This window comes from Sphaerodactylus townsendi, linkage group LG05, assembly GCF_021028975.2.
Source record: "Sphaerodactylus townsendi isolate TG3544 linkage group LG05, MPM_Stown_v2.3, whole genome shotgun sequence".
Lineage (NCBI taxonomy): Eukaryota > Metazoa > Chordata > Lepidosauria > Squamata > Sphaerodactylidae > Sphaerodactylus > Sphaerodactylus townsendi.
The window spans coordinates 123079412-123099004 of record NC_059429.1 but is presented as its reverse complement, the minus strand read 5'-3'; the positions used below and the strand labels follow the sequence as shown (position 1 = coordinate 123099004).

The 19593-nt window shown below is 45.3% G+C and overlaps 1 protein-coding gene across 6 annotated transcripts in view; it reads right to left on the bottom strand.

The window, feature by feature from the left end:
* PHACTR3 (phosphatase and actin regulator 3) overlaps positions 1 to 19593 on the bottom strand; it is a 295584-nt gene that overhangs the window by 254529 nt on the left and 21462 nt on the right. The window contains exon 3 of one of the 6 annotated variants that reach the window (XM_048498148.1): positions 5283 to 5373. The exons of the other annotated variants lie outside the window; for them this stretch is intronic. The gene's annotated coding sequence lies outside the window, so the exon portion shown is untranslated. The remainder of the gene's footprint in view (positions 1 to 5282; positions 5374 to 19593) is intronic. 6 annotated transcript variants of the gene reach the window in all.

Below are 19593 nucleotides of genomic sequence, written 5' to 3'. Positions count from 1 at the left end.
TTTATACATGACCACATACACTGCCCTTACAAACAGGCAAACTTATTTACAGTTCAATCTGGGAGGGTGGGAGGGATTGGTTCTTGGAGCTGGCCCCAGGCCATGCCTGGGTGTTTGCCCATCCCACCAGCATAAATAACACTTATGCCAATGTGGAGGACAAACAGGAAGGCAGGCATGGATCCAACATATAACCACCACCCAAAAAAGGAAAAACCATGTAATGGTGGCCAGGAATCGTTTCAAGGGGATGAGTGCAGACATACATCATATTAAAGGGCGGTGGGAGAGGGAATAGAAAATATTTCAGAAATGCTTTAGGGGATTTTGGCTGAAAGGGCCAAGGTGGGACAAACAGCACCACACAAGTCAAGCCTCAATAAAGGGAATACAGCGCCCCAGGGACACTAAAAACTGCGTCCCTGGGGAGGGGTTTGCACCCCCAAGTGGCGCGAAGATTGAACTTCGCTCCCTGAGTGAGGTTTTTCGGAAGCAGCATCTTCCAAGAAAGTGGCTGGAAGGCGCCATTTTTTCCTCCCCCCACCGTCGCTGAACGCCATACCTCGTCTCCTGGCTTCCGGTGCATCACAGAGGCCAGGGGACATGCGACTCCAGAGCTGCCGCTCCAGCCTGCGGGAGAGGGGGGTGTCCCCGGCCTCTACGACACACCGGAAGCCAGGAGACAAGGCATGGCGTTTAGCAACAGCGCAGCCTGTGCGGAGGCTGCAGCCCTACCTGCATCCCTACCGGGACCGTCCATGCGAAGGGTCCAGGGGGTGCATCGGCATTGTTTATGCTGACGCACCCCCGCACAGCGCCCATGCGGAAAGGGCCAAGGAGACAAAAAGATTCATCTAGATGGACCAGTTTTTCGACTTGCTATAAGGCATCTTGGTGTGTTCAGAGGAAATGGTGAGAATACAGCAGCTCGTAATAGCACAGGCCCTTTCCGCACATGCAGAATAATGCACATTCAATCCACTTTCACAATTGTTTGAAAGTGGATTTTGCTATTCGGCACAGTAAAATCCAGCTTCAAAGTGCATTGAAAGTGGATTGAAAGTGCATTATTCTGCATGTGCGGAAGGGGCCATAGTCTCAGCTCCAAGGGATGAGATGCCTAGCTCAAAATCTCTGCAGTTTTCAGTTGTAGTAACAGGCAAGCTTGTGCACGTGTCTCCCCCCACCCTCGCTGCATTAGTAATTATAGCATTTCTAAAGATGGGGGCAGAGATGCCTGTCAGCCTATGTTAAATATAGAATTCGAGACAATATAACAAAGTAAGCACCTCTATTGTTCCTTCTTTCCCCTCTCCTAGCAAGCGCTCAGGCTAGATGCGAAGGAGCACAAGGAAACAAATGGAAGATTGGGAAGGACTCCTGTGGCCTGTGATGGCAATTGATAGAAATTTCAGTTCATGCCAGGAGGAGCAGCTGCTGCCATTTACAGAGTTAATGAGAACTGGCAAATGAAGATGTTGGTTACCCCCAGTGTTGCACTGTTCACAGTGCAATCTGAGGTGAAGTTGGCCCCTTCTAAGCCCACTGAAATCAATGGGATTAGAAAGCTGTGGCTCTAAGCAGTTAATGTCTGCTTTCTGTCTAGTGGGGCGTCATGGTTCAGAGTGGTAATTCTAATCTTGAGAACTGGGATTGTTTCCCTGCTCCTCCACATGCTGGGTGATCTTGGGCCAGTCACAGTTCTCTCAAAACTTTCTCAGCTCACATGGAGGCATACAATGGTAAACCACCTCTGAAAACCCTACGAGGTCATCACTAGTCAGCGGTAACACTTTCCACTCTCATGCCTTCATATGCAATGGTAAATTCATTGTAGTTTTTGTAGGCTCCATATCCTCTGTAACAAGCTATTAAAGGAGCAGCAGTGGCGTAGTGGCTAAGAGCAGTGGCTAAGAGCAGGTGCACTCTGATCTGGAGGAACTGGGTTTGATTCCCAGCTCTGCTGCTTGAGTTGTGGAGGCTTATCTGGGGAATTCAGATTAGCCTGTGCACTCCCACAAATGCCAGCTGGGTGACCTTGGGTTAGTCACAGCTTCTCAGAGCTCTCTCAGCCCCACCCACCTCACAGGGTGTTTGTTGTGAGGGGGGGAAGGGCAAGGAGATTGTAAGCCCCTTTGAGTCTCCTACAGGAGAGAAAGGGGGGATATAAATCCAAACTCTTCTTCTTCTTCTTAAAATAAGTACAGGTCAAGAAGCCATTATGGGGAACGTGCATATCTGTGCATAATCAATTCCACTCCCCCAACATTCCAGCCAGAACCATTAAGTTATTGGGGCAGGTCCATGGCTTTTGAGTGCAGAAGAAGAAAAAAGAAGAAGGAGGGGGAGGAGCAGGAGGAGCAGGAGTTTAGATTCATACCCCACCTTTCTCTCCTGTAGAGGAGTGGGGACTCATAGAAACATAGAGTTGGAAGATACCACAAGAGCCATCCAGTCCAACCCCCTGCCATGGAGGAACATACAATCAGAGTACAAAGACAGATGGCCACCCAGCCTCCGTTTTAAAATCTTCAAAGAAGGAGAGTCAATCATCCTCTGAGGCAGCATATTCCATTTTTGTATAGCCCTTACTATTAGGGAGTTCTTCCTAATGTTTTAGAAGAATCTCTTCTCTCATAGGCCCCTTCCACACACACAGAATAAAGCATTTTCAAACCACTTTCACAACTGTTTGCAAGTGCTATTGTGCACAGCTTCAAAGAGCATTGAAAGCAGTTTGAAAGTGCATTATTCTGCATGTGCGGAAGGAGCCATAGTTTGAATCCATCACTCCATGTCCTAGTCTCTGGAGCAGTAGAAAAGAAGCTTGCTCCCTTTTCAGCATGTGATCCCTTCAAATAATTAATCATGTCCCCCAAGGTCACCCAGCAGGCTCCATGTGTAGGAGTGGGGAATCAAACCCAGTTCTCCGCTCTTAACCACTTCACCACGCTGGCCCAAGCTGCCTACCCTACTCTCCTTGTTCCACACAGCCCACCATGGAAGGAAAGAAGATGATGCCCACCTGCCCCCTTTGTGGAATAGAGGTGGCAAAACAGCACCCACCTTTCTTGGTACTCCCTACCACAGCAAGGTGGGGAAAAAGAGAAATGGGCTGCCCCCAGAAGGAAGGAAGGAAGGAAGGAAGGAAGGAAGGAAGGAAGGAAGGAAGGAAGGAAGGAAGGAAGGAAGGAAGGAAGGAAGGAAGGAAGGAAGGAAGGAAGGAAGGAAGAGGGAAGGAAGGAAGGAAGGAAGGAAGGAAGGAAGGAAGGAAGGAAGGAAGGAAGGATGGATGGATGGATGGATGGATGGATGGATGGATGGATGGATGGATGGATGGATGGATGGATGGATGGATGGATGGATGGATGGATGGATGGATGGATGGATGGATGGATGGATGGATGGAAGGAAGGAAGGAAGGAAGGAAGGAAGGAAGGAAGGAAGGAAGGAAGGAAGGAAGGAAGGAAGGAAGGAAGGAAGGAAGGAAGGAAGGAAGGAAGGAAGGAAGGAAGGAAGGAAGGAAGGAACAGTCTCCATGCCAGCTACCAAATGGTGTTAAGAGTGGGACTACCTCATGCCACAGTAGACAGTGCTGTGAAAAGGACAGGAGATAGGCCTCAGGGTGAGTTGCTACTCCTTCACCTCAGGCAACCTCAGAAATTCCCTAGGTGTGCCTAGGAGACAGGACAGTTCTGGCTGAGTGCAAGAATTCTGATCCAGCCCCTCCAACATTATTCAGTTGTGGGTACTTCACATATTAGTGCTCCCACCTATCAGAACAAAGGCCCCTTCCGCACATGCAGAGTAACACACTTTCAATCCATTTTCAATGCACTTTGCAGCTGGATTTTACTGTGCACAGTAGCAAAATCCACTTGCAAACAATTGTGAAAGTGGATTGAAAGTGCATTATTCTGCATGTGCAGAAGGGGCCGAAATGCAGAAATCTACCTTTACAGAGATAGCTTCATGTACAATTCTTGACCTGCTGTGGCTTAGAAAGACCTGTAAAAGATTCAGACACACTATTTTCATCTACCACTAACAAGACTATTCCAGTGCTCCACCATGGGATTCTGTGGGGTGTGCAGACTAGCTCTTATCAATCATAGCCAGATGAGGCAAAGTTTCTAGGTTGTTAGCCTTTGTAGCTAGCTCTGATCAGTAACACAGTATGTGGGGGGGAGGGGGACATTTGGGAGGTCCATTGTTTTATTCTGGTTGTAGTTGTCTTTTAAGTATTGTTGCATGCTGCCTTGAAGCATGAGAAAAGGAGGGATTATAAATATATCCGCAAATAAACTACGTAGCAGGGGGAAACTACCCTCTGCCATCTCTAACAGTCCTCCTTTTGACAGTGTCCTCTAGAGAGGCAAGCTCATAGGCTCTTCCTTGCTTCTCTGTTACAAATAGAGTTCTGTACGTTGTAATGAGCTCTGCTTCACAATGGCGGATTATCTTTCCATTTTTATGCATGCAGCTCTCGAGTCATTGTGATTCATGGGAATGAGTGTGTGTATCCCCCCCCCACCCCAGCAGTGGTGCAAATTTCTGGGGGCTGAGAGGTGCCCCATGCCAACCGACCACAGAGATGAAACAACAGCTGCCTCCATTCAGCCTGGCACTTTGTGCCCTCTACCTTCTGCCTGTGAATATAGGCTCTGTGTCATTTGTTGATCCGTTCAAGGGCACCCGTGCCAGCGCTGGCCTGCATTCAGAGCGCCGCGTTTTATGTTTTGCTTTTATCTCACTTGTTCCTTCCTTACACTCTAATTATCACAGAAGAGGAAAATCTCCAGCGAGCCAATTGCTGCAGTCCCCAAAGAGCAGCTGTCGGGTGAGCGACATTCATGAGCCACCAATGAAACAAGCAAAGGGCATGATCCAGCCAAAGGTAAAGCATTTTGACATTAAGCAATTCCCATGGGAGAATGAATATGTCGAATTCTAGGCTCCTTCATGATTGGGGTGGCTATATCCCTTTTCATTCAAAAGAGAGGGGGAAAGTGGAATTGGTTCTTGTGATTCATTCATCTAAAAAAAAAATCATTGGACTTCAACGGGTGACTCTGGGATGACCAATGGATCACGCCTTGCCAAAAGAGACATCATGCCGTTGGCATCCCTTCCAATGTCTCTGTCATTGTTTATAGAAGAAAGTTGGAGGGAAGAAGAGAGCAGGGAAAAGAAAATGTAGCGAAATAGGGCTATCAGACTTCACATTTCCCTTTAATAGTGCACATAGAAAAGGGAATTTCAACTGGTGCAGCTTTTCTCACCTTTGCAAAATAAGCTGAACTTGCCCAAATTCTTTCTGCTCTATAATTAATAAAGGTGCAGAAGATCTGTCTTCCTTTGCATCAGGTTACCCTAGAGAGAAAGGAAAAAAACACAGAAAGATGCAGGAAACATTGCACCCACAATGTCAGCCTACGATTAAACTTGGATTGCAGGTCTGCAGAGGTGGAAAGCTGCTATGTCAAATGACTACAGCATTCTAAACAGCACGGGCACTTAGATCAGTTACAGTACTCTATCTCCTTTCATCAGTATTTAAGGCTTCCAGCCACAGAAATTGTTCAAGGGGATCTTTTTCTAATGGGAATAGAGTTACGGTCTATGAAATTTTGGGTACGACTCCTTGCATTGTTTATTTGCATATTTTATATTGTCCCAATTTTTATCCCATTTGGTATTCCAGTTTTTCCTGCATGGCTCTTGAACATATTATGGGGCTCTCGTTTATTTGCATAACGTGCTTCTGCCCGTCCAAGTGAGAAAGGAAGACAATCAAAGGAGTGAGTAACAAACAAATGAAAGCAGGCATTTTGCATGAATGTCGTAGATTTATGGCCACACCAGCTCAGAGCAAGCAGAAAACACATAATGACAAAATGACTACTTTCGGTGATCACAAAGATGGCAAAAGACCTAAAGAGCACACTCTGAAGCACATTGCTGAATGATAATATTTGCTAGGGCTGGGTCACTAAATGTGCTCAATTCTGGCCTTTGGCATATCTAAAGAAGAAGTGAAATAGGAAGCGGCTTCCAAGACTGACTCTCTGCACCCTTTTTATGAGCACTTGAGCTAAAAGTGTCAGTTGGTCTTAGAGATTATGATGCCACATAGAAGCTTTTTCCAGGATATACATATCCCAAGATACCAGGTGTTTTGCCGATCAAACCCAGTGCCTTGGACTATGTACAGAAGACAGCAGAGAGTTAGTAAACATGTTCAAACACTGAGACAAAATGTTCCTAGAAGAAGATGATGAAGAAAAGAGTTAATTTTTATACCCTGTGTTTCTCTCCTGCAAGGAGTCTCAAAGTGGCTTACAAACTTCTTCCCTTCCTCTCCCCACAACAGACACCTTGTAAGATAGGTGAGGCTGAGAGAACTGTGACTAGCCCAATATCACCCAGCAGGCTTCATGTGGAGAAGTGAGGAATCAAACCTGGTTCTCTAGATCAGAGTCCATCACTCGTGTGGAAGAATGGAGAATCACAGAAACGTAGAGTTGGAAGAGACCACAAGGGCCATCCAGTCCAACCCCCCTGCCATGGGAACACACAAAGTACTCCTGACAGATGGCCATCCAGCCTCTGTTTAAAAACCTCCGAAGAAGGAAGCCCCACCATCCTCTGAGACAGTGTATTCTATTGCTGAACAGCTCTTATGGTCATAATTTTTTTCCTAATATTTAGGTGGGATCTCTTGTCTCATAGTTTAAATCCATTACTGTGTGTCCTAATCTCTGGAGCAGCAGAAAACAAGCTTGCTCCCCCTTCAGCATGACATCCCTTCAAATATTTAAACATGGCTATCATGTCATCCCTTCACCCTCTTTTCTATAGACGAAACATACCCAACTACCTAAGTCTTTCTTCATAGGGCATGGATTCCAGACCTTTTACCAATTTGGTTGCTCTCCTCTGGACACACTCTAGTTTGTCAATATCCTTCTTGCATTGTGGTGCCCAGAACTGGACACAGGTGAGGTCTGACCAACACACAATAGAGTGGTACTGTTACTTCTCTTGATCTAGTACTCCTATTGGAACTGCTCTTGCCATGAGCAAAAGTGACTGCCCAGTTAGCATTGGCTTGTTAGCTGCCACATCACAGTGTGGATTCATGATCACCTTGTGGTCTACTAAGACTCCCTAATCCCTTTCTCATATATTGTAATCAAGCCAGGTATCATTCATCTTATATCTCTGTGGTTTGTTTTTTCTGTCTATGTACAGTACTTTACATTTCTCCCTGTTGAACCTCATTTTATCTGCTTTAGCTCAGCTTTCTAATTTGTCAAGGTCATTTTGAATTCAAACCCAATTCTCTAGATATCACTCTTAATCACTACACCATGTTGGCTCTCATGGGAACTTAGCCATTAGCTCAGTTGCTGAGAGTTTGCTTCAGTACTGTGGACAGCTCCCCAACCCTTAATTGTAACTCCTCTTTACTATCTTCTAACCATGGGCCACCTGTCTTTTCCCAAATATATGACCATCACTTCTACCTCATCTTTCCTCTGAGATGTTTGTTGCAATTTATATGGTCCAGAGTTATTATGAGTGAGGTAAGATGGAGATACTGACTAGTTCAGGTTTACCCAGTGAACTTTGTGGTTGAACCTTGATCTCACAAGTCTCAGTCCAACACTGTAACCATACTGGCATTCATATTACCAATTATTGTTGAATCATGATATGGAAGCTAGGTCTTATTGTCTGATGTCACAAAGCTGATGTCTTGAGGATCTTTTCCCACCCTAGTTGTGCACTGTTTTGGCCATGGATTCTGTATTTTCTTGTTGCATGATAATTATGCCCATTTTCATGCATTGTTGGCATGGGGCTGGATCCTATGACTTCTTTCCCCTAAGTAAGGAGCCCTGCTCCATCAGAATGAGACTTGCTTTGTTGGGAAAGGTTTCTCACTTAGCCTGTTGCAATCATAGGATCCAACCCAATGAGATATGAATGGGAAAGGGAAGACGGGATAAGTTTTTGCAGTTACAGGAGCCCAGGTACTAGTGCCAATCTATACACTTTGCTGATCTTTGTGGTGCTTAACTAAACTTCTGTGACTTGTGCTTCTTTCCTTTTGTGACCACTGTGAAAAATGCTATTCTGGATAGCTGTGTATGAAATACCAGACTCTTCCCTCTCCCATTCATATCTTGTGACCATTTTTCATGATAAAAGTGGTTGTCCAGAAGTGCCAAAGATCTGGATCAATGTGATATTTCCACACTGCACCTGACCAAGATATTTTTCAGGACTGTGTTCTCATGCACCACTGATTTTTTGTACATGTATGTATGATCCTTCTCCATGACTCATAATCATCTGGGCACACTGCACAAGAACAAACCAAATGAATGCCTTCAAGAAACCTTTCACGGTATTTTTCATCCAGAGCCACTGCCTCCAAAGAGCACAGAAACCGATATCCAACATTTGCCACCATTTCCAGAGCAGCCATTCCACTCTCAAATGGAACATTCAAAATTTCAATATGAATTTTTTCCCTCAAATTCAACACAGTTCACAACTAACTGCCTCTAGAAGCAGAAGAAGAGAAGAAGATTTTGGATTTATACCCCGCCTTTCTTTCCTGTAAGGTCTGACAAACAGCTTCCCTTCCTCTCCCCACAGCAGACACCACAATAGACACCTTGTGAGGTAGGTCTATTGTGAGGTAGGTGAAGCTGAGAAAGTTCTGTGATAACAGTGATGGACCCAAGGTCACCTAGCATGCTTCATGTGAAGGAGTGAGGAAACAAATCCAGTTGACCAGATAAGAGTCCACTGTCATGTGGAGGAGTGGGGGATCAGACCTGATTCTCCAGATTAAAGTGCACCTACTCCACCCCTACACCATGGTGGTTGTGTAGTGAAGTCCATTAGTGGGATGGGTGCCATCCTCCCATCCATGCAACTGATCTAAAGAGGCATACTGCCTCTTGTACTGAATGGAATAGATAGCCATCTTGACTAGTAACCATTGTGACTAGTAGCCCAGTCTTCCATTAATTTATTTACTCTTCTTTTAAGGCCTTCCAAGATCCTATTGGAGCCCCATAGAATGGAGAGGCAATGCGAGATCTGAGCAGATTGTATACACTGGCTCAAGGAGAACTAATTAATAACAAGAGAGTAGACAGAATGTACTATATTGATAGGTTGGATACTACTACGTAATTGGAGTCCTTACACCATTGTTAGTTGCTTTCACTCCTGCATGCCTCTGCCCCCATCCCCCACCCCTAGAGCCCGGCTGCCCAGAGACTGCATAGAGACAGTAGATCAATACAGAACTAGGGCATCGATACAGCCTGTGAATAGAATGCCATCATTCTTCTGGTCACAACAGTCATTCTTTCCAGACTTAGGGGATCTGTGCACAGGCAAATCTGCAATCTAACAGGCTCTTTATTCTCATTGCAAGGACAACTCCATCATCCAGTGTTAATACTAGCTATATGTAGCCATAGGCAGAGCAGACACTCCCCGCCCCTTTATTTGCAATTCATCTAGGAAAACTATATTGATATCTGATTTCATCCCAGGAGGGCTGAATAGAGTTAAGGCACACCTACATTCCTACTGGTGTGAATGGGTCCTTTCTGCAATTCCCACTTGGCACAATGGGCAAGGATCAGCAGGGAGTTTCTGTCCTGCTGAAAGGAGTTGAGGGTGTTCATATGATTGCCTGGTCTGTCTTAGGCCTCTTCCACATATGCAGAATAATGCACTTTCAATCCACTTTCAATGCACTTTGCAGCTCGATTGTACTTTGTGGAATAGTGTTAAGTAGTTGCATTTATAATCCACCAGTCCTCCAACAATTCAGTCAATCACATTTTATTGTTTATGGCCATAGGCCTTTCCAATTTCTCTCACCAATCATTTATAATTATATGGTAAATACATAAAGCATGGTGTAGTAGTTAAGAGCAGGTAGACTCTAGTCTGGAGAACCAGGTTTAATTCCCTGCTACTCTACTCTACATGACCTGGATTCGTTTCTCTGCTCCCACACATGAAGCCTGCTAGTCAAAGTTTGTTCAAAACTTGCTCAGCCCCACCTCTCTCGCGAGGTGTCTGTGGTGGGGAGAGAAAAGGAAAAGGAGTGTGTAGGCTTGCTTGAGACTCCTTTCAGAAGAGAAAGGCAGGGTATAAATCCAAACTCCGGCATTCAAACTGGATGCTTCACCACCAAGCCACAGATGGGTAAAATGCCACCAAGACATAGACAATTTGTGGCAACCCAATAGGCTTTTCAAGGCAAGAGACTAAAGAGGTGGTTTGCCATTGCCTTCCTCAGCATAGCCAGGTCTCCTATCAAGTGCTAATCATGGCCAACCCTGCTTAGTTTCTGAGATCCGACAAGATCTCAGCCACCCAGGTCAGGATCTGACCAATCACAACAGGATCGCACTGAGCCGCATACCCTTCCCAGATTCTTTGGACCTACTTTGAATGGGACTATCCAGATAGACAGATTATGACTTACCACTTCTGGTTCAGTTGTGCTCAGAGTCACAGATAACCTTTTTGATACCAAATACTATATGACACTGTTGTCAGGCATTTTATGTTTTGATTGAAACGGTCGAAGAGCAGCAGCAAGCCTGCAGCCATCCCTTTGCTAAGCCACTGAGTTATTTTTGTTGTGCCAGAATCTTCTTCCCCAGTATAAAATATTCATCATGGCTTTCAAGTCTTAAGCTGAACATCTGGGACAGTTTGCACAGGACTGCGACATGGGACGCAGGATGTATTTTAATAAGCTGGTCATCGCAAGCAACTCACTTGTGGGGAAAGTGTTGTTTTCCCATGGGCCATTTCTGCCGGAACCTGTTACCCTAACTTGAATCCATTCATATTTTGGAAGGGAGGTAAGGGGAAACAGGAGAACACATGCAAAAATCCAGCAGACCACTAGAGGTTTGAAGAATGACCTTAAGGAAGAGGTGGGATCCAGCAGGTTCTCACCAGTTCCCTCACCAGGTGGGATCCAGCAGGTTCTCACCAGTGGGTTACTAATTATTTGTGTGTGCCAAGAGGGGGTTACTAATTGGGTCTGATTTTCCATTAGAGATTCCATCAGGTCCAAAAATCATAAAGTCCTGTTGTTTCCTATGTGGCTGGTTAGCGAAGGTAGAAAATGGGATAATTCTCCCTGTTGGGCTGTTTTAAAAACATGTTTTAGAAATATGATAAAATTCCTTGTTTAAGGAAAGTATCCTTCTTTTGATTTCTACAAACAAAATTAAGTATTTGAAAGCATTAAGTATTTGACAGGCAGTCAATTAGAGGAGAAGTAGTTGTTTCTGTTGGCAGTAGACGATAGGACCTGCTATAATGAGTTTAAATTATGGACAGAAAGATACCAGCTGGAAATTAGGAACTTTTTTTTTACAGTAAGAGTTTTTTACAGTGACAGAGAAATTATTAATGCCCCGCCCCCGGAATGCCCGGCCACGCCCCCGTCGTGCCACGCCCAGCCCCATTGGTGCTACGCTACTGTTTGAATCCCACCACCATGGGAACCTGTTACTAAATTTTTTGGATCCCACCACTGCCTTAAGGAAAGGGGTGGAGGGTGCCCAATAAGGCTTTTCACACATACGTGGTCTCACACAGCCCAATTGATGTCTACTAAAGCCCCCCCCCCTCAATTTTGCCTCATAATTTCTCTTCTCAGCAGGCAATTGTTTAAACAGACAACTAGAGCACTCATAGATCATATAAATCAGTCATCAATAACTGTTGTGATTCAATAAACTCCTGCCCTTCAGTGTTTATCTAAGTAGTCCTCAGTGAAGCAAGTGGCTGCTGACTTGGCAGCATCTTTGCCTATAAGTGGTTTGGGGGAACCCGGAGGAATGTGTTTGGCAGGCATTCACAGCCACTTGACCGGAACCAGATAACGAAGTGATCAGTTCACACCTGATTGCTATCTTGAAACACAGTGAGTTGGACAATCTGCCTGCTGCAAAATCTGCGGCATTTCCACACCTGATTAGGATTGCTATCTTAGGCTCTTTGTGAAAACAGCTGTTTTCTTCAAGGGGTGTTCTTCCCTTGGTTTTTGGTACACACTTGGGTAAGCTCAGAGGTGGGATCCAGCAGGTTCTCACCAGTTCCCGAGAGTGGGTTACTAACTATTTGTGTGTGCCGAGAGGGGGTTACTAATTGGGTCTGCTTTTCCGTTAGAAATTCCATTAGGTCCAAAAATCATAAAGTCCTGTTGTTTCCTATGTGGCTGGTTAGCAAAGGTACAAAACGGGATAATTCTCCCTGTTGGGCTGTTTTAAAAACATGTTTTAGAAATATGGTAAAGTTCCATGTTTAAGGAAAGTATCCTTCTTTTGATTCCCAGAAACAAAATTAAGTATTTGAAAGTATTAAGTATTTGACAGGCAGTCAATTAGAGGAGAAGTAGTTGTTTCTGTTGGCAGTAGACGATAGGACTTGCTATAGTGAGTTGAAATTATGTGCAGAAAGAAACCAGCTGGAAATTAGGAACTTTTATTTACAGTAAGAGTTTTTAACAGTAACAGAGAAATTATTAATGCCCCGCCCCCGGAATGCCCGGCCATGGCCCCACCATGCCCCGCCCAGCCCCATTGGTGCTACACCACTGTTTGAATCCCACCACCATGGGAACCTGTTACTAAATTTTTTGGATCCCATCACTGGGTAAGCTGCTGCCTCCCCCTTTCTCCAGGTACAGCAGTCATCTCTCTTCCTCTCCCTCCTCTGGCTGCCCCCTCTGGCCTCCACCTCCTCTGGGTCCCCCCAAAGCACCCTCTGCAGCCTGTTCAAGTGTTCCCCTGAGGGGGCTGGCAGCCCTCACACCGCAGCTGCAGGGCAATGTGAACGGGTTGGTGGGTGAGCCAGTGGCTCAGCAGAACAATATGGCTGAAGCCTGAGGAGGCATTGCTGGAAAAGGCCCTGTGTGTGCCACGGAGCAGAAGCTGCCACCCCCAAAGTGCTGAAATAGGGTTGTAGGTGGGCTTTGGTGTGGGAGCTACCAGGGAGGAACTTCTCCCATAACAGGCAGTTCCATTGACCTGCTTCTGGTTGGTAGGCAGAAGGCTAGACAGAGCTCCTGCTTTATGGGTGGGAGACGGTGAAGAGGAGCGGGAAAACCCACAGGAAGGAGAACATACACTCCCCCCCACACACACACACACACAGGGACTGAGGAGACAAACTAAGAAGTTGGACTTTAACCAGTCTTGGAATCTCTGGGGAGAGTCAGGTTTGAGGCTCAGGGACTTCCCAAGAAGGGGAACTGCGAGTGTTATGGGAAATCAAACCCAAAGAAAATGGACGCTCGCTGCGAGGGAGACAGCAAGTGCATAAAGGGCCTTAGAGTAGGCAGTGCTGTGCATCCTTGGAATGTGGACTTAAAAAAAACTTGTTTTGTAATACTTTGGCCCCTTCCGCACACGCAAAATAATGCGTTTTCAAACCACTTTCACAACTGTTTGCAAGTGGATTTTGCTATTCTGCACAGCTTCGAAGAGCACTGAAAGCAGTTTGAAAGTGCATTATTCTGCATGTGTGGAATGAGCCAAAGACTCCTTTACCCTGTATCCCTTCCACCCTGACGCACATATACCTACATTTATTTGCACAGAATCTTGCTCACCCTGCTTTCTTTCTATTTCCCCCTTTCATTTTCCACTCTCCCACCTTCACAGCCGAATTGCACACTGTGCATGTATTAGGGCACGGACCCGTCTGTTGCCTCTTGTTCTTGGTAAACAACCAGAGATGCTCTTGGCCCCAAAGGAACAATAAAGCCCTTGTTCTGCAATGGAACAGAATCTGAGTAATGTCCTGTGGTATCATCCCTTAAGGAGCTGCTCACCAACACTAAAATGGATTTGGCTTTCAAGAGGTTGGTGGTCCACTTTGTATTCCAGAGAACATGTGTTATATCACACTAGAATGCATCTCAAGACAATGCAAGGGAGCGGCCAAGTTAAGACTAATCCTTTAAAGCTGCCTTTTTCTACTGTGTCAGGCTCAATACACCCAGCCCATGTCTGCAACAGCCCGTGTCTGCATTAGCTCTCTCAGATAATGAGGATATTGTAATCTGTTATAGCAGCACAAGTCACTCGAACTGGGTTTCTTCCTGGCAACCCAAAAGGGTTAGAATAGGGGTGTCCAACTGTGGCACTCCAGATGTTTATGGACTACATTTCCCATCAGCCCTGCTGGCATGAATCATAGAGTTGGAAGAGAGCATAAGGACCATCAAGTCCAATACCCCTGCCATGCAGAAACACACAATCAAAGCACTCCCAACATATGTTAATCTAGCCTCTGTTTAAAAACCTGTAAGGAAAGTTAGGCTGAGCAATAGTGCCTGGCCCAAAGTCACCCAATGAGCCGCAAGACACTGTGAGGATTCAAATTTGACATTCCCAGATCCTAGTCAGACTTTCTAAGCATTACAGTCCACTGTCTCTCATCCAGGCCCAGCATCCTATGTGTGTAGGCTTGCCTTTCCGGCCTCTCTAAGTCTACTGGCACTCATATTTTGAGCCTCCTGGTGGCTGGCAGTTGGGAAGAATGCAAAGAGGCACGTGTGGGCCCCAGCACCAAAGAAGAATGTCTGCGTTGTGATCCTTCCTGACAGCTGCAGTTTGCAGACCCTGAATTGCCTTTGGAGAATGGGGAGGTGCAAGAGGCAGCTCACAAAGGCATCTGTTACATTAACAGTCAGTTCGAGGGTTAAGCAAACTAGCCCCAAGGCTATGCGGGTTGTTTGGTGAACAGAGCTCTCTCTGCCTTACCATGAGCAATTAAGATCATTTCAGACAGTGGCTGTTCTGGCCTGCAGTAGGAGAGCTAGATTAGAGTCCAGGAGCACTGCAGAGACCCACAAGATTTTCAGGGGATAAACTGTTGAGAGCCGGCACTGTATTCATCAGAGTCTTGATGTAGGGACTTTGACTCTCAAAAGCCTACCCCCAGAGGTGGGATCCAGCAGGTTCTCGCCAGTTCCCGAGAGTGGGTTACTAATTATTTGTGTGTGCCGAGAGGGGGTTACTAATTGGGTCTGCTTTTCCGTTAGAAATTCCATTAGGTCCAAAAACCATAAAGTCCTGTTGTTTCCTATGTGGCTGGTTAGTGAAGATAGAAAATGGGATAATTCTCCCTGTTGGGCTGTTTTAAAAACATGTGGCAATGTTTTTAAATATGGCAAAGTTCCTTGTTTAAGGAAAGTCTCCTTCTTTTGATTTCTACAAACAAAATTAAGTATTTGGAAGTATTAAGTATTTGACAGGCAGTCAATTAGAGGAGAAGTAGTTGTTTCTGTTGGCAGTAGACGATAGGACTTGCTATAATGAGTTTAAATTATGGACAGAAAGATACCAGCTGGAAATTAGGAACTTTTTTTTTACAGTAAGAGTTTTTTACAGTAACAGAGAAATTATTAATGTCCCGCCCCCGGAATGCCTGGTCACGCCCCCATCATGCCCCGCCCAGCCTCATTGGCGCTACGCCACTGTTTGAATCCCACCACCATGGGAACCTGTTACTAATATTTTTGGATCCCACCACTGCCTACCCCCCCCCCCATCTTGTTCTCTAAGGAGCTACTGAACTTGAATCTAGATGACCAATTAAGAAAATTCTCATGCAGTCATAAGAAAGGAGTGCCACCTTAGTTTCCCCCAGTCCATTAATGGATAATACATCCATCCAGTATACGTGCTTAGAAGTTGCAAATGGCTCTGGCTTCCGTGCACTGGGTTGAACACCATGTGGCCACCTACATGCATTTTCATACACTGATTTCATTCATACCCTACCTTTCTCCCCAAGGGGGCTTACATCTTTCTCCTGTCCTCCATTTCAGCCTCACAACCACCTTGTGAGGTAAGTTATGCCCAGGGCCGGAGCAAAGGGGACCTGCCCCGGGGCAAACCTGCACCATGTGCCCAGTGGTGGGATCCAAACATTTTAATAACAGATTCCGATGGTGGTAGGATTCAAATAGTGGCGCCGCCGCACACACGCATCTCCAGTCCTTGTTGGGCAGGGAGGTTGCTTTAGTAACCCCTTCTCAGCACTCAGAAAAAATTAGTAACCACTTCTAGAGAAGTGGTGAGAACTGGTTGGATCCCACCTCTGCATGTGCCCCTGCCATGCCCCCACTTGCCCCACCCCGGAATGCCCCTGGAACACCCCAGAATGCCCCCGCACTGGCACGCATCTAGTGTGTCGGGCACTCCCCCTGCCCCTTTGGCACCATGCCACTGGTAACGCCATAAGTGTACAACCAACTTCCTTTCAGCCCAGGAAGTATCCATGGCCGAGTGAGGTTTCCAACCAGCTTCTCCCAGACCCTAGTCTGACATTCTAACTACTACACCACACTTTTCCTAATTATTGTAATGATGAACTCCATTATCCTTTATATCAAAATGGGGGTGGGGGAATAGGGTCTTTGAACCCCAAGGCTCCTGCAACTTCATATTTGCCAACTGGGAAAAAGGAAGACGGGAAAGGAAGGGACATAAAAGAAGGCAAGAGAAGACAAAGAATGGCATTCCTGGTGGGACAAGTGTCAGGCTTCAAGAAGTACTCTAAGCTAAAGAGTTTTATAAGAGTTGGACAGTGTAATCCCATACAGAGTTACTCCAGGCTAAGCCCATTGATTTCAGTGATGTTAGACTGCAGCAACTCTCTATAGGATTGCACTGTAAGACAAGAGGAGGAGGAGGAGGAGGAGGAGGAGGAGGAGGAGGAGGAGGAGGAGTTTGGATTTATATTCCCGCTTTCTCTCCTGTAGGAGACTCAAAGGGGCTTACAATCTCCTTGCCCTTCCCCCCTCACAACAAACACCCTGTGAGGTGGGTGGGCCTGAGAGAGCTTTGAGAAACTGTGACTAGCCCAAGGTCACCCAGCTGGCGTGTGTAGGAATGAACAGGCTAATCTGAATTCCCCAGATGAGCCTCCACAGCTCAAGCGGCAGAGCAGGGAATAAAACCCGGTTCCTCTAGATTAGAATGCACCTGCTCTTAACCACTACGCCACTGCTGCTCCTAGAGGTAGAACGGATGAACTCTATGCAATGGGAAATGACTCTAACATCATGCCTACCCAAAGTCCATCCTAGCCAATGCTCAGCTCACTTGCATACTTGGCACATGTATTAATCCAGCCCAGATAACCATCTGAATATAACCGTGTACGGGCTGCCTGTCTGATAAGAAAAATAACCACTCTAAAAAGGCCTGATCAGATGCCTCTTGATTAAGGCCATCTCGCTGAAATATTTATGTAGATTGAAACATTTAAATTATTGACTTCTCTCATGTAGTTAAACGAGCATGCTCCCAAGGGCAAATATAAATTGGGTACACATTATATGCAATAAATCACCTTGAATTTCAAGCAAACAAATAATAATAATCAGCCAGCGAGTGTACTTAATGGACACGGAGGATCTCTTTTGCTATTGTTTTCAGGATGAAAGAGACAAGATGCTATTTGCGGCTCCTTCTGTGAGCCTTACTTAGGCACCCGGTGTTTACAAAGCAGGCATTCTGGGAGAGTCCAAGATTATTAATTCCAGTTATTAATTTGCACTCTGCAAGAGCCGCCAGTTTGGTCTGGCATGACAAAGCGGATGTCGTACAGAAATAAATCGGGAAACCCATTAGCTGCCGTGGCACTAGCAGGCCATTGTGAGTATCGGTTTTCAGAGTGAAAGGTTGGGGGAAATTAATATGATCTCTACTTAACTAATTAGTCATGAAAACATTTTACAGCTCCTCGAAGAAAACAATAAGGAAAACGCTTAGCAGTGATTCAGTCCGTTGGACGATCAAATGCCGGACGTGTATTTAATTGACTGCCCGTACGAGAGCTTTATAAACAAGATTCTATGAACTAGCATATGAAATCAAGACATTTCACTTGCCAGTTAGCATATACATTTTGAGCTATTTGATCCTCAGCACAATTGAAGCATCAGATGCCATTTTTTTCAGAACTTTTTTTTCATGAGCATCTTTATTATTAGTTAACATACATAAGTGATAGCATCAACAACAAACAGTACATGATAAGATACTTAATCTAATTTACATCTAAATAAATACAAAAAATTGATGCACACATAGAATAAGTTCATTCTAATATCTGACTATATGAAGATCGACTTCTTCCAAAGTTACATTTATTTAATAAATACTGTAACATTTCTAGCAGATTGTGATTCTCTGAACCCATTGTTCAGTTTTTATGTCTAATCAGACTATCTAATATTAATTATATTATGACTAATTCCTTGGTAATCCTATTATAATTTTTGAAAATAAACCACTTATCATTAATAATCAGAACTTTTGAGTATATGGTTTAGAGCAGAATGTTCCAGAGACCATACACTCCAGGGGTCCCTTAACCACTGACCCGGAGGGCCAAACAGGCCCCCCACTGAAGGCATTTATCCGACTCCAGGCATAGAAGCGCGCATGGCTCCATTCATGTGCAGTGGGGGCTCGAGGGAGAGGAGGAACCAGCCCCTAACGGCCAAGTTGATTGCACTGCTACATGATGGCACTTCAAAATTTCCATGCATTTTCTGACCCCAGAGTTGGAAACCTTACTGCATCGGCAACTCCTGCTCCACTACCTTCCCTCTCAGCTACTCCCATGCAGTGCTCTCAGGCTTCTGGTCCGCCCTCACCACTCCCATTGGCATCAGCCAGGCTGGCTGCAATCCTTCGCTGGCTGCTACAGGGAGGAAAGAACCCAGGAAGATACCTGATCCTGGGTTAGGATGGAATGCTCTTTACTGGGGAAAGTTCGCTGCTTTTTTTACAGGAAGGTGGTTCTACAGCCTCCAATATCTGAGCCCAATTCTGTACTTGACATACTTTGGTCACTGTTCTAAAAATAGACCATGACAGAAAGGCTGCAAGGTGAAATCAAACATTTTACAATCATTTGTGCACAGGAATTTGTTCATAGTTTTTTTTGTCCGGCCCTCCAACAGTCTGAGGGACAGTGAACTGGCCCCCTGTTTAAAAAGTTTGGGGACCCCTGCCATACATTAACCCTAAGACGGAGGTATTCCACCTGGCTTTAACCTCTAGCCAGCCAGGTTGAATTGAAAATATCATCATTATTGGCCTCCCGTGGGTACAGAAGGGGGTGTGTGGATGTCTCTATCTATTGTTTATTTATGTTGTTTATGATTACTGATGTTTTTATGCTGTTGTTGTTCACCGTCCTGAGCCCTGAGGGGGAGGACAGGATACAAATCAGTAAGTAAGTAAGTAAGTAAGTAAGTAAGTAAGTAAGTAAGTAAGTAAACTTTCTACAACATAAACTTTCTGCTCATGTGTCTTCTAAAGACCACCTAATTCCATTAAGTCATGCCATCTCCTCCATTTAGCATTTAATCCAGATGGGCTACCTCAAATGGAACTCGCTCTGTATCACTTGACTCTTCCTTGTGCATTTAATGACTCCCCATCATATGAAAATAAACCACTGCCATGGTTTCGGGGTCTCCATTCATAACAGACC